The sequence below is a fragment of the Parus major genome, chromosome 2, assembly GCF_001522545.3.
Source record: "Parus major isolate Abel chromosome 2, Parus_major1.1, whole genome shotgun sequence".
Classification (NCBI taxonomy): Eukaryota; Metazoa; Chordata; class Aves; order Passeriformes; family Paridae; genus Parus; species Parus major.
Genome location: NC_031769.1, coordinates 77,015,267 through 77,030,172, shown reverse-complemented (window position 1 = coordinate 77,030,172; position 14,906 = coordinate 77,015,267). Strand labels below are relative to the sequence as shown.

The window sequence follows — 14,906 nt, the reverse complement described above, 5'->3', positions numbered from 1 at the left end:
AGCCTCTTTGTGAACCTTTCTTTTTAAAGGTATCCATAATTTCTCCAAAGGAAGCCAGGATTTTCTACCTTTCTCATATAGGCCCAGAGGAATGCTAGCTGCTCAGAATGACTTATTTCTTTCACACCAGTTACAATTTCATGGAATAGTAATGGATTGTTAAAGGCACAGGCTTAAACAATAGAGATACCATGGTTTTCTAAAGGCATATTTAGAGCTCTGTAAGTGATTGCCTAAACTTTCAGCTGAAGGGAGCCCTTGTTGTTTGAATACATTATTCAGGGCCTCCATTGAAATGCACAGCATGTCCCATGCGCTGTTTGTCCCAGAACTGCAGGACCATCCATGTGAGACAGGCAATTAAAAGCATTTGGGAAACAGGGATTTAAGGTTTGAAGACTTGCTGGCAGGGTCTCAGCACACTGACAGAAGGTGTGACTCCCAGCACGGACCCCAGCTGGAACTTTTCATGGACCCTCCTTTCCACCTGTGTGCAATCCATTGCCATTTCATCTGAGGTCATCCTTACTAAAGCCTCCAGTCCCTACAGACTAAACCCCAATCTGGCCTCATTCTCCCCACATTGTGTGTAGTCAGCAGGCTGCCTTAGCCACAGACCAACCATGGGGAAACATGCTGTGAGGTACTAATTGCAGGGACAGCTATCCTTCCTTACCAACCCCATGTCAAGACAACCAGCACCAACATCTCCACTGTTCATTACAGGTTAAGAACTCTTGCACACACCACTCCACATCTGCTGAGGCTGCATACAGACCAGCTGCAGGGAGAAACCTTGACCTTCCATATCATCAAATAACTTCTACAGACTGAGACCTCACCCTTTTTCTTCTGGGTGGATTTGTTTTGGGGTTTGTTTATTTGTGTTTATTTGTTTTTGTTTTAATTTTTACCACTGTACTGTCACTCCTCCATGACAGACTTTTTATCAATACAAGGGTTTTTTTGTTATTTGACAATTTACTGGCATTTTGGGATCTAAATACATTACTAAATGCTTAAAAGCAGTAAAACACATTTTACCACGGTCCCTTTAACATTATTTCTTCAGATAATGGTGCTTGGTACCAAGCATTTATTCCCAAAAGATACAAAGTTTCATAGCAGAACAGAACACTAGGATGAAAATGCTTGAGAGAACATGCTCAAGATGAATTTCCTCTTGCACAGCCAAAGCCTGACATGGCTGCAAAACCTTGTAGCAATCTGTGTAAGAAACTAATCCAGTGTGTTTCTAGTACCTGGCATACTGGTTACAACAAGTCATCTTGAAACCCTCCAACAAGCCAGTTCTCACTGATACGCTAACACAACATCACTTCAGCACTACATCCTCAAAAGGTATTACAGATGACTTTGATCCACATTATCACAATTTTTTTTGCTCTCCCTAGTGACACAAAACCTCTTTGCAGACTACAGCTGCATGCAGGGGAAGAGAGGACAAAGCATTATCACCTCCTTTACTGCAGGTTAAGTGAAAAGGAGGAGGTGGAAGAACCTCACTTCCAGCTTGTGTGGAGGGCACTAACAATTCCATTCCACAGAGGGACATAACTCACATAGAGCACAAGAAGAGTAGAAGAGGATTCTGAATCCAAATCTGACTTTATTCCCAGCTTCAGTCCTGGGCACCCACCTTCTGCTTCTCTAGATCTCATCACACACTATTTTCTTTAGGATCCCATGCCCAAATGCCATTTACATCTTGATAGTCTTCTATTTTGAGGCATTGCTTTAAAGAGAATACTTAAAAATCGCTGCTATTTCAGTTCAGTGATTTATGAGCAAACCTGTGCTGCTCAGCTGTGTGACACAATCATGAATCGCACCTCTGTAAACAACAAGATTTAGAATAATAAAAGTGTTGGTTGGTTTTAGTTGATTTAAATGTGGAGTGTTCCTGCCTGTTGTAAGGCCCCAAGGACCTTACAACTTCATTGCTAAAAAAATTAAAATCAAATTCAAGAAACATTAATCAGCACTTGATCACGTCTCTTTTCAATACTGAGGGCACCATCAGTTTCTCCAGTGCATTTATCCCCTGTACACACTTCACTCTCTCCATGTAAGATGCCTACAAAGCACAAGGCTGATGTAATGCTCAGACTTGCTGCTCCGTGCTTTCTCAAGCAAGGAAGCGTTTCAGAGCCATTCCTCTGCTGAAAAAAAAAAGTATGTAATTTTATAAAATTTTCTCTTAAGTAGCCCTTTCTCTTCCCCTTCCTATACCGAGCCTGTTGTTCGAAAGCCTTAATGGGAAATCAGCCAGGCAAATGAGGAGCGCCACGAAATATTCAGCCAAGCAGCTTTGTGTTGCTAGGACACCGGAGGTCGGGCAGCACTGAAAGGGCAGATTATTCCCACCCCAGCACAGGGCTGCATTCACAGTGGCCTCTGGACTCTGCTGCCCAGCCTCCCGGAGCATCCCTGCCTCCCAGCTCCCTGCCCTGGCCCTCACACACAAGTCCCTCTGCACCGAAAATGCCCCAGCGGGCTGCACATGGCTCTGGCTGATTTGGGTCATTTCCAAAGTCTCGTTTCAACCTGAAGGAGCCCAGAGTACTGGGGCGGCTGCTGCAGAGCTGGGCTCCAGCAGACTTGCAGTGTAAACTACACTCCAGTGGTCTGGAGCTCTCCTTTAAGTATCAGGAGCCCTGTAACACTGCATTTAAGATCACTTTTAAGTCTACAGAGGGGAAACTCAAGTTTACAGAGGAGATGGAGATCCCTGTAATCAGCACAGATGCCTACCTAGCTGGCAGCAAGTACTTTGTGATGGCCCACATGAATGGCCCAGCTCAATCCCATGTAACTGGTGTGTTAATTACTACTACATCTTATATCTCAGCACATCTCAGAAACTCTAAGTCTAATTTTGGCATTTTCCTTATAATTTGGTCCTCTGAGCTGCTATACTCATATTCCTATACATTTTTATATTATACACTCAGGACTTGCTTTGCAGATCTGCAACTGATTAGACAAGAGACAAGATTAGTGACATGCTTGTGTGTGTGTGTGTGTGTGTGTGTGTGTGTGTATGCATTTGCAGGGCAGGGGCAGAAAAAGAAGGCAGTTGTTCGTTCTTGTGTACATTAATTTCACAGAAAAAGGCAATAAATATGTTCTCCTTGGAAAGCTTTGTTAAAACACAACAGTCCTATCCCATGCCTCCCACTGAGAGCTGGAGAGTCTCCTCCTTCAGTTGTTTGATGTTTCTGAGAACTACATCAAAATCAAATTCGGTATTTCTGGTAATTCTGAAATTTCCAGTGCAAGTCGAACAAAAAGCCCCTTTACTGATTTCTTCATATTTTATATGAACATGAAATGGAGGAGCTGTGTGGATCACAGCTCTCTGTGCTCCCCAGAGGCCACACACCAAGGTCAATACCACCTTGGGCCAGAACAGCAAGAAGCTTCTCTGTCTTCTGCATTGACAGTAATTGCATTCAGTAGAGAAAAAAAACCCCACCACTGTCACCTCATTGCAACAGGTTATGCATTGACAAGCATTAATATGACTTTTTTGTTCCATTTCTTGTACAACTGTGAGGTAAGAGTTAACTATAGAGTAACTCTAAGCTTTGCTTTATTAGCATGGTGCAGGATTTTCCAATATGAATGGTAATAAACCTCCTTATCATCAATACGGTTATCAAAGTAACTATTAACTGATTTATCTACACATACATATCCAAAGAGTGAAAGAATGAATTATAATAAATGGTAACAGTACATCAAGATCTAACTAATTTAACATTTAACTGCCTTCTGAGAGACTTAATTGTGATGCCACTGCTTATCTCCTCCAAGCCTGCAAAATTCACAGCCATAGATGCTGGTCAACAGCCCTTTGTTTCAGCAAGGTTTAGTTCCATCTTTATTTAGTTACAGGAACTACACATTTGGTTGACTCTATCCATTTTTAAGATGATTATGTGGAGAAAACTCCTGCCCTTACTTATGGCCTTACAGTCTGTTGTGTCATGTTCATTATGCCTCTTCTTATCCTAGAAGTGGACTTTTTTCTATCCCTCTTCCGTATTTTCTTATGGTGAAAACAGACTGTAGAGACCCCATGACTGGTTAAGTGCATTTTCACTGCTGCCTTACCAGAACTCTTTCTCCAGAAACTGGCCAGCTGCATGGAACACACATGACTGGAAGCAAGGGATGTAACAAGTCTTGTCTTCTCTGTGCAGGTGATTTGTGACTTTAGGCTGGGCACACATGTAAGGGAGCTGCACAAAAGTCTCTCCCCTTCACAGCTGTGTGACAAGAGGCATTGTGGCTCCAGGTGCTCTGTTACATGCTGGCCAAAGCAGCATCAAACCAGTAATAACTTAAGCAAAGCATTTACATGTGTGCTTAGAGCTCATTGAGGCCAATGAGATGTACATGTCCTGTAAGAACCAGGCTGATTTGAGATGTGCTATGTTGTGCATGCCAGGAGTCACAGGGGAATGCAATTTTAGATGGCTGAACAGCCATTTCTTCCCTGAGAAATTCCTAGGCTGGCTTAAGTATACAACCCAACATAACCCTTAATGTTTGACTCAGAAGGGGACACTTAAGATAAAATCAGCTTTCCTAAAAACAATTTTGCTTGACATGTGAATAGTTTGCCTACATTAAAAACTTCCTTGAAGCTAATTTAAGTGTTACACCCCTTCTAATAAAAATCCTCATTTTTCCCTTTGAAATACTAATTTTAATTGATGAGGCTGGTCACTATTTCTTTTTGGCTAAATACGAAGTATGCACAAATGGTGTGTTTGGCAAGCTGCAGATGGACATACTGATCTTCATCATGCTGAATCTGGGACAGCCCTTCATTCAAGAAAGCCAGTATCACAGATGATTCGGCATTTATCTGTCTTTCTAAAAGTGGATGTCTATCCTCAACCCATCTACATTATCTCTGCTTCACTAATAAATGTTTGGAAACCCTTCCAAAGCACCTATTTGCCACACACTTAGGAGATTTTTAGACCTACAGAGAGTGAGTTTCAAAAATGCCACAATTGATTACATCACATAAACAATGGAAATAGAACATAGCACTTCGAGTTTGGTGACAAACTTGCCTTCTCTACACTAGATATTGTATAATATCTAGTATGGCTCACAGGTGTGTGCCATAATCCAAGGTGGCTGCCAAAGCAAAAAACCTGCCAGTGTCCCAAACGATTTACATGGTGCAATGGGCTTCCTGCCAACCAGCAACTTCTCAGACCTGAACTGTGCGTGCTCACCTGGTGCTTGGGACCAAGCAACAAAACAAACACAGCCCACAAAGCCTGAGGAATCATGCTGCTATCAGCTCCCCAGCAAAGCTCCTGTGAGCAGAACCAGCTGCCCAGCTCTGGGTTGCCTGAATAGAGAATACACATCAGGAATGTGGAGAGGAGACAAACCGATGAGAGCAACCTCAAACCTCATCATGCGTCAGTCAAAAACTTCCTGTAGGTTAGACTGACCACCCTTGCAGCTCTGATGATGTCCTGAAACACAGACTTTACAGCTACTACATTCCACTTCATACTACTGAAACCACAACCTGACTTCTAACAACTCTTATGAATGGACCTGCCTTGCTACTGAGGTTTATAAGCTGCCTAAACCCACCAGAAATGGTAAATTCTGAGTGTAAGACAACAAAGATAAAATGCTTTGATGTGCTTTCAGTAAGCATTTTATGTTTAATGTTTCATCTGATGAGGTGGCACCAGATGTTCTGAAGTGTACTTAGTCCTTACAAATGCATCATAGTGCGCTTTCCCCCCAAAGTCTTTGCTGCATCCTGTGACTAAATTAAGAAAACTCACATATATGTATGTACATAAACTGACAGATACAGTCAAAGAGAAAAAGTTTTAGTAACTGATCCAAGTTCTACTCTTAAACAACATTAACTTCTGCTCTTCACACAGAATTTGTGTTCTGCGGGCAGCTTTGACAAAGATCCGTGAATAGCTGGAACAGCACCATAACTTTCAGTAATCTGCTTGCTGTGTTATAAGTACTGTTGTTAAGCTTCCATTTATGTTACAGGTTGTAAATATATATTTTTTAATATATATTTGCCAACAAATGAGAAACTAAATAAATCTTATCTTTTTTGAAACTAAGATTTAGCAAAAGAAATACTAAATACAAATCATCAAGGTGTATACAACAAAACCAGATACATTTTGATCTACCACCACTGCTACCACTTGTGGTTTAAAAGGACATATTTTAACATCAGTGAGAGAACAACAACTACAAGTTATGGCAACACTGTTTCCTGGTCCCATAGGCACTTTATCAGATCATATACCCTCCATCTAGATTTGCAAGGCAAATCTAGGGCTGCACTTCTTGAGACCAGAATAAAACTCCCATAGACTTCAATGATGCAGGATCAAACCCATTCCCTTCATAACAGGTTCTCTCAAGCAATTTTATCCTAATTTTCTACCCTGTGGCTGAATTCTAATGTATGCAGAGACAAGCACTTTAAATGGGAAAGCAAGGCACAAAGTGCAGATCCCAGAAGCAAAGGCAAGCAGTAGGGAACTATTTTACCTGCTGTGTTAGAGGGTTATTTCATTGCGGGTAGAAGGAAGAGCAAAGAAGGTCAAAATATACCAACTTCTGTGCTGTCTTTTCCATTACTACAGCAAATTTATTTTTTTTTCCAGGTATATTTCCTTTCCTGCACTTCTATGGCAAAAAATTACTGTTTCAAGTGTGCCCCATCAAAGTTTAGCCAGTTAAACTACAAAATTAAATTAGACTTCTGGGTTCTGAAGATACCTTGCTTGACTCCCCCCACCCCAAACACACTGGTTCCCAGTATTGCTTTCTTATCAATGCAGTCAATGCAAAAATACATGCCTTATGCCTTAATATATGGCAAGAATACCATAATCCTTAACTTACAAAGCTGTTTTTCCTGAATCTACACTTATAGACTGATCAACAGAAAAGATCTTTCTCCAGAAAGTAGCCCATCACAACACAGGTCTTCCCCGCTCTGCACACACAGCTCTACTTCTGTTGACTTTTTCCCAGCTCAGCAAACAATCACCCCTTTAACTTCCAAACAAAGTGTGATTTATTAAAGCAGACTGCTTGGCAGCAAAGCTCTCCTGGTGTTTGAAAATATGATTAGACCAGTAAATTTAGGTTTTTTTTCATAAACTTGATTCTGCATGCATTTACCCTCTTTAAAAGAAAAATACAAGCACAGAAACATTTCCAGTACAGCTTGCTCAGGCAAACTCCAGGCACTTTCTATTCTTTTTCTACAAGTTCACTGCAGCTTCAAGTAGGCAAGATTAAAATAATTTCAAAACCTGCATGAATTAAACCCCTTACCTTTTAAGATGTTTTCCCCCTTCAGCGTTCGTCCATTGTGAAAAACTGAACCTTTAGCATTTGCAGCTATGCACACACACAGAACAGAGCTTTCTTCAGCTCACTGGTATTTCAAGTCTTTCATGTGATATCTTTGGCTGTACTTGCTTAATTCATTCCTGCTGCTACTCAAAGGAAGTCAAGCCTAGCGAGGGCTGGCTCTACAGCAATCACTGAAGATATTCCTGACTAACAGGACACGAGAGCTAATCTCACCTTATAGGCAGCAAGAATGTAAATATGTTTCACAGCCAACAAATTCCTAAACCTTAAGAGATAAAATGCACAATATACTGTAAGACACAGCTTAGAACTGAAGAGACTTGTGAACTTTAAATTTTTTGCCTAAGAACAATGCTCGGTACCCCAGCGATGCTTTTGGAACTCTAGGGATGTCTATTTATCACGGACTGTGCATGCTCCCTTGGAGTAGTTACCATGAGAACATAGCAAACAGGATTTGAATGTAAATTGCCATTTAGAGATGGGGGGGACTTTTTTTTTGTAGTAGTAGTTAAAGAAGAAAACTTCCAGAGCTTGATGAAGTACACAGTTTTTCAACGCATACATTTGCATGACAATGTTTGCAATTCAAATGCTTGGGAGAGCGCACAAGAAGGAAGAAAAGCCAAGTTCTTTGCTGGTATTTATAAAAAGCGAACACTTCAGGCTTGGGATCAGTAGTTGCAGTTCCACTATTGCCTATTTATGCCACATACAAAGGAATTCATAATCCACAAAAAAAGCCATCAGGTGGCATGACATGTAAGAATTATTGTAGTGCCTGAAGTAGGCAGTAAGATCCTATGCTGCTGGCAGATCAATTGCTGAAGCAGTCAAAATCTTTCTCACTTCTAGGTACTGCATTGAACTATACAGCACGCATTGAACATTAAAAATACCCCATCCCTGGGCATTTGATTTTTCCACAGAACTGTTCTGGTACTTTGCCATCTGGGCCACCCCCACCCAAGTCCCTCCGGAAGTAGCAATTGCTCCCCATGTGTCCCTCCATCCTGCTCACATACTGCCACGGTTTCTATCCAAGATCCAGAAACTGCTTGTGGACAGAGTCCTACCAAATGGTACGTGCTGCAAAACATGCAAAACTCTTGTTTGCCTGCTCTGCCTGGAGTTGTGTGCAACCTTTACAGCAGAGTGTCTGCTCCCTTGCCTGCAGCAGCCCATCTCAGCTCTCTGTCCCTAGCCTTAAACAGTTCACTTTCAAACACCTTAACCACAGTCACTGAAACCCTAATAGACTTAGAAAAGGAATACCTCATCAGTCCTGCTTAGCAAACAACAAACCTTGGTGAAGAAGAAGAACATGCCTTGTCTGGGTGACTGCCTGGAGAGTGGAATGACCTAATTCAGCCAAGCAAGCTGGGACACTCTGAGATGGGGACAAAGGAACAACCCAGTGGCTCGCAGGCAGCATAACCAGGAGGCTGCTCCACAGCAGTGATGGGAGTGATCTTTCAGAGAGGACACTGAAGAGAGGAAAGCCTTACATATTGCATGAAACACCTTCTTCTTTCAGACAGGGTTTCAGCTTCACATGTAACATTACTGCCAGCACTCTTAGAGCAGAAGCGAGTGCTTTCCTCACACCCACTCTCCTTATCACTTTTACCTAAGGAATGAGTCTTCTAGCGCCTGACCTAATTACTCAAATGATGTGTCAGAAAATGATGCAGCTGGGACACACTCCACAAGTCTTGATTTGAAGCTATGTAATTCTGCAAATCCCAAGGCGACAAGATCCAGGTAGCTGAATTAAGTTGGCCAGGCATGACACCACACCTTCCGACTGACTGCACCTTCCTGGTTATGAATAATAAAGCCTTATGAACTAGTTGAATGGTAAGGAGGATAAACAGTTTGCAATCAGCCCCATGCACTTGTTGACCTGTGAGTTCAGGCCAACATGCTGCATTTTTGGGAAACGGTTGCTCCCCTCCCAAATGATGAGCCTGAGCAGCAGCTCCCCGAGTCTGACCCAAGCTGCCTGAGAAGAGCAGTATGTGCTCAGAGCCGGTGGCTCTGCTGCCTCCAGAAGCAATGAGAGCAGTAATTGGCAGCCAGAAAGCCTTCTTAAACCAAGTATTTATTGAGAGCAACTGAGATTAAAGAGAGATTTTTAAAAAAGTCAGTAGGGATCTCTAATATATGAGCTGCTTATACAGCTCTAACATGAGCTGTAAATTAATACTGCTAGACCTTAACTTTCTGCAGATAGCCCCATACACATCCAGAGGCTCCACCTGGGCTATATTATCTATTTCCTCTACTTTCAAAGTATGACAGAGTAACTATTAATGTGATCAGGCTATCTATTACCTTTTTCTTATGGACAGCAAGTCAAATTTACCCTGTAATCTGCTAAGCTCTCAGTACCAGACACCACTGCAGCTTTGCTGCAGAAGAGCTACCCCAGGGCTTGGCAACTGACTAAACCATAGAGACACTTCCATTTAGGGCCTAATACTTTTTAGCTTTTAACTGCTGGGCTCAGCATCTTTAAAAACCCACAAAGGCATCTGCTCCCCTGTAAGGAGACCCAGAGTCTGCTGAATGTTACTGTATAAAGCAAATGCTTGGTACACAACTCCAGTAGGATGGACACAGAAGTTTGGAACTAAACCACCTTATTAAGGATAATTATTTTAAAATAAAGACTTCTGAAATTAAAGTTATCCAGATGCTTAGAAATCCTGTGCTTCAGGTACAGTAGAATACCCTTGAAGCTCAGAGTTTCTCTCCCTGAATCTTTCAAGGCTATGTGTTTGTGCTCTTCCCAATGCAGTACCATTAGACTTGCACTCCTGTTATGCATATTTCTAAAAAAAACCGCCAAAAAACTCCCTAGAAGGCAAACTGCGTAATTCATACAGTCATGTCTCAATATGACAATACTGCAATTCCAGCTTGACAACCAGCTCACCTACTGCATTCCCTGCACTTGTACCCGCTCCACACCCTGCACATAATCACCCTTGCAGATGGGGTCAAGCTCTGCTATCACTGTTCCTTTCCACTGCATTCCTGAGCTGTACTTCTACCTGGTGTTTAGGCTGGTATCATGCTATACTTATATTTGTAATGATTCAGGGCTATTTTAAGAACACAACTTTCATTCAGGCGCCAAGCAAAATAGGTTTGTATCTTATTTCATATTAGAGGACAAACTACTTGCTATTCCAGGGTGTCTCATGGCCATTAATGACCTATGCCTCAAAGTACACTGCAGGTGCCAACAGCCATACCTTGATCCCTTCAAATGGCTCTGTCCCAGAAGCAATGTTAACAAACTTATTGCCTTGATACTAATTTTCCCAGAATGTATATGGAGCACGATAGGAATCTAAGCAGCAGTAGATTTCACAGAATTTATTACAGACTTTTTTCTACCAGTCTTCCTTCCTTTGAACTGCTAAGGTACTACCAGTCTAATTTTTCCTGATGCTCCCTGTAACCCCTACCCCCCAGTAGGTTTACAATACAGATTTAATTTTGTCTCACTTATTTACCTGACCTAATTAAATTTTAAGATTAAAAGAAAGTTAATGTAGAAACCTGAAGAGGAACAGAACTGTCCCTTTAGAGACGACAAGGTCTGACAGAAAATGGCTTTTATCTTGATAGTGACAAGACCATCAGTGCAACAGAGGAATGAGACAGACGATAAATGAGCAGACAAGGACATGAGTAGAGACCCTGCAATCCTGTTGCCTTGTGGCACACACCAACACAAGTTTCCTGTAAAAACAATTTAAAAAGTGAATTTTTTGTGTACATCAAATACTTCATGTGAACTATAATTAAGCGAGGATTTTGTCTATCAAGACCAAACTGGCCTTAGATCTGTAATGAAAGAGAAGTACATGCAACTATCTATGTGCAAGAGAGAAAGTCTGAACCTGATGAAGTCTCAAGAACAGGGGATAATAAAAACAAGGTGTAATAACTGAAGTTTTGAGAGACCAGCACAGCTGAGAGACAGCACATCTGCTCCTGCAGATGCTGGAGGTGGGGCTGCTCATTATGATTACACCAGCATAGTGCCGCTGGAGATTATGCCAATATATTTTCAAGAAATAGCCTAAATGGAAAAGGGAACCTGAGAAAGAACTTGAGCCAAGCTGCCCAAGGCTGGCTGCTTCTGGACAACAGGAAAACTTCTGCCTCTGAAACAGCTTGAATAGGAAGTTTAGATCTTAAATTTACTCTGATCTGTCTCCTGAATAGCACCAAGGCTTAGCAACTTTATTAATAGCAGCAAGCTGGAAGAAACATTCAGCTGATGATTGTAGCAATGGCTGCAGCTTCTTCTAAAAAGACAGTCCTTTTTTTGTTGTTGGTTTGGTTTTGTTGTTGGGGTTTTTTTGTGGTGATGTTTGTTTTTTAATTTGAGGTACACGAAGAAAAGGAGACAGAGATCAGAAAAGGCAAGGTTACAGGGAGAAATCATTATCAAATAGAACAGAAGACAGAAAAAGAAACATGAAACCAAGAAACAGAAAGATGTGCTAAAGTTCAAAGGGATGAAATGATACATAGTTCTGCCAGCTGCAGTGAAGATAAGGGGAACTGAGGAGAAAGACACTTCATTAGCAGAAAACACTCATTAAACATACCAAGTGGAAAAGTTTCCATGTTATGGATAGTTCAGAACAGATTGGAAATTGTGAAAACAGACACCCTGATTGTTCTGGGGTCTCCCAAAGATTAATGGGTCCTCTGTCCTTCTGTCTGAGGCCTGCCTGCCGAAATGTCTTGTGACAAAAGGTCATACTCCATGCGCTCCCTTTAGGAAATTGCACTAATGAGTGTAGAACCTGCTTTCATATGTAAATGTTCAGTGGTTTACTGCTTATGCTGGATTGTTTTTGCTTGCCACTGCAACATATTTAAAAATGGAACTTTTGAAAAATTAAAACAATGAAATAATGACTGTAAATTATCACATCTGCTACCAATATGAATATGCTTCAATATCTAGAACAGCAGAGAAAGTAGTTTGCTATACATTCTGCTTTCCAAAGGCTTGAATTTGACTTGTATTTGCTTAACTTCATTCACCTACAGAATTCAAACACACTTCTTGAGTTTCCCCAGCCCTGCCCCTCCAGTTACAAAGGATGCTCATCAATAGGTGTGCCCCCTATTTGTACCCAGTCCAGAAAGGAGCAAGTAGATGGAGAGGCTTTTCTCCCAATAACACAATTTCAGCTCTCCTTGATGAATCTCTCTGGTCCAGCTCCCCTTTAATGCTGTGTATTTCAAAAAAGCAGTAAAACACCCTTTTCTTCCACATAGGTATTTGGCAAGCACTGTTTAAGTACCTTCTGAGTGACATCATTCCATATCACTGTGACTGCAGATGAAAAACACAGAGGAAAATGATCAGTGAAGACCTTTACTTTCTTTTGATCCAAGTTTACTCCACTTCAGTAGCTCATCTGAATCTTTCAAGCAATTTTTTTCTAACCAGCACTGCACGGTGATCACTGTGGTGATCTCTGGAAGTCCAAGCACAGCTCCTGTGTCTCTGAGCCATGCTGGTTCACAGTTGTGCAAACTGAGTCACCTTATTTTCCTTTGTCTAACTGAGAGGATAAACTACAAATCACTAAATGGGATGTGCACCTACAGAACCCAGCAAAGGAACACAGCAGGCAAACGCTGTTTTTGTCCCTGCTCCAGTACCTGTGTTGATGCAGAAGGAGAAATGCCAACAATGTCACAAGGTCAGCACTAAAAATCACTGTGTTTGTTCAACATGGAGTGGGGGACAGAGAGCAGAGTACAGCAGGCAAAACTTCCAACAGTGAATCCCAAAGTTGCATTTTGGTAACACTTGCCTGAATGAAGAATGCCATTGACAAACATTATATATGGCTTTCCTTCTCATTTTCCTTCTTCTACTGAGTCAGCTACAATAGTGAAGCTCTGTGATATCTGACTCTCGTTCTTCAGTGTTTCTTATTTAGTAAAGCCATTGATTCAAGTTAAACTTGCAATCAAAAAAAGGCAAGTGGAAAACAAGTACAACCATTTCTGCATAAGATTTCAGTAAGATTTTACATGTACATTGAAATGGACTGTCTATAAAAATTTCCCAATCTGTTCCTGCGTGCAATCCTGTACTTAGAGGTGGTCCCCAGAGACTGTCTTAAGCTTCTTCTCCTTGCACAGCTGCTAATTCTGTGAGAACTGTGTTTTAGTTGTAGTAAAATATATGCACAGTAAAATATATAATGCACACCAAACTTGTCAGGGATGAAGCTTTTTTAGTGTGAAAAGACTGGGAGAACAAGGAACATAGGAGTGGGAACTCAGTGTTTTCCTTGCTATGGAAATGCAACAAGTGCCTGGTTCTTGCATTAATCACAGCAAATCCTTGTAACTTTGCTGCTGTGGGGATGAGTATTATTAGTCAGCTATGGAAGGACAGATAAGAAAAACTTGTGAGTTTGTTTCCAAAATCCTTCTGTATAAGGGTCATGGGACTTCTAGACAGAAACAGGATCAGGGAAACAGACATGCTTTTCAAAACTTCCTTCCTTCTGTGATCAGGGATTTGGCTAAACCCACAAGCTCAGAAATCCCAGCTACTCTCCAGGGCTCTGTCATCCACATGGGCTCAGCTGCCTGGTGGCTTCACACCTCAGAGCACCAAACACCTCAAAAAGTTGTTCTTATTTGCTTCCAGGCTGCTCCCTCTTGCTAAGGTGCCCAAAATCTGCATGTCATTTGTCACATCACAAATCGCAGCACAAAAGCAGAGCTAACAGTCAGCAGCTGAAAACATGTAAAGTCAAGGATATACTGTCCAGATAGCACTAAAACCTACAATGAAATCCACACATTTGTTTTGTTAGCATCCTGATTAACTAGACAGTCCAGAAAGCTGGAGCATGTAAATAAGGATTTATAGTAAAGTCACCAATCTCTGAGTTGCCATGTGAAAACCATAAATCAGATTCACTACCTCTGCCTGTTGTATTTTTGACAAAAACAGACCATGCCTGAATAACAGTCTATCATGCCCAAAACAGAACCAGGCTAACAATATTAATTTCAATGACTGCTGTACCATTACCACTTCATTTCTAGAGAGCCCTCCAACTTATTTAGGCAAATTTTGACACTGCCTTTCATTATCCATAACTCAAAAGACAAATTAATATAATAAGTCTTAGTCTCAAAACTTGTTTTAAGGACAAAACTCTGAAACAAAACAAAACATGCAGCACGTACAGTTTTAGGTATTTTCATAAATTGAAAGACTAAGAGTCTGCTAAGAGTCTGACAACAGTCATTCACACCAGTTTTTCTGTACACATTTGCATCACTGCCTCTAGTGACTTAAAACAAACTTTGTGATTTTGATCTTTTCTCCCTAAAAAGGCTCTCTTGGAGTTGCAACCAAGTGTTGCAACACACAAGAAGTGCAACCTTCTACCTTCTGT

At 41.3% G+C, this 14,906-nt stretch overlaps 1 protein-coding gene across 1 annotated transcript in view; it reads right to left on the bottom strand.

Moving 5' to 3' along the window:
- The window catches only part of MYO10 (myosin X), a 159,225-nt gene that overhangs the window by 35,877 nt on the left and 108,442 nt on the right, over window positions 1-14,906 (bottom strand). The window lies entirely within an intron of this gene.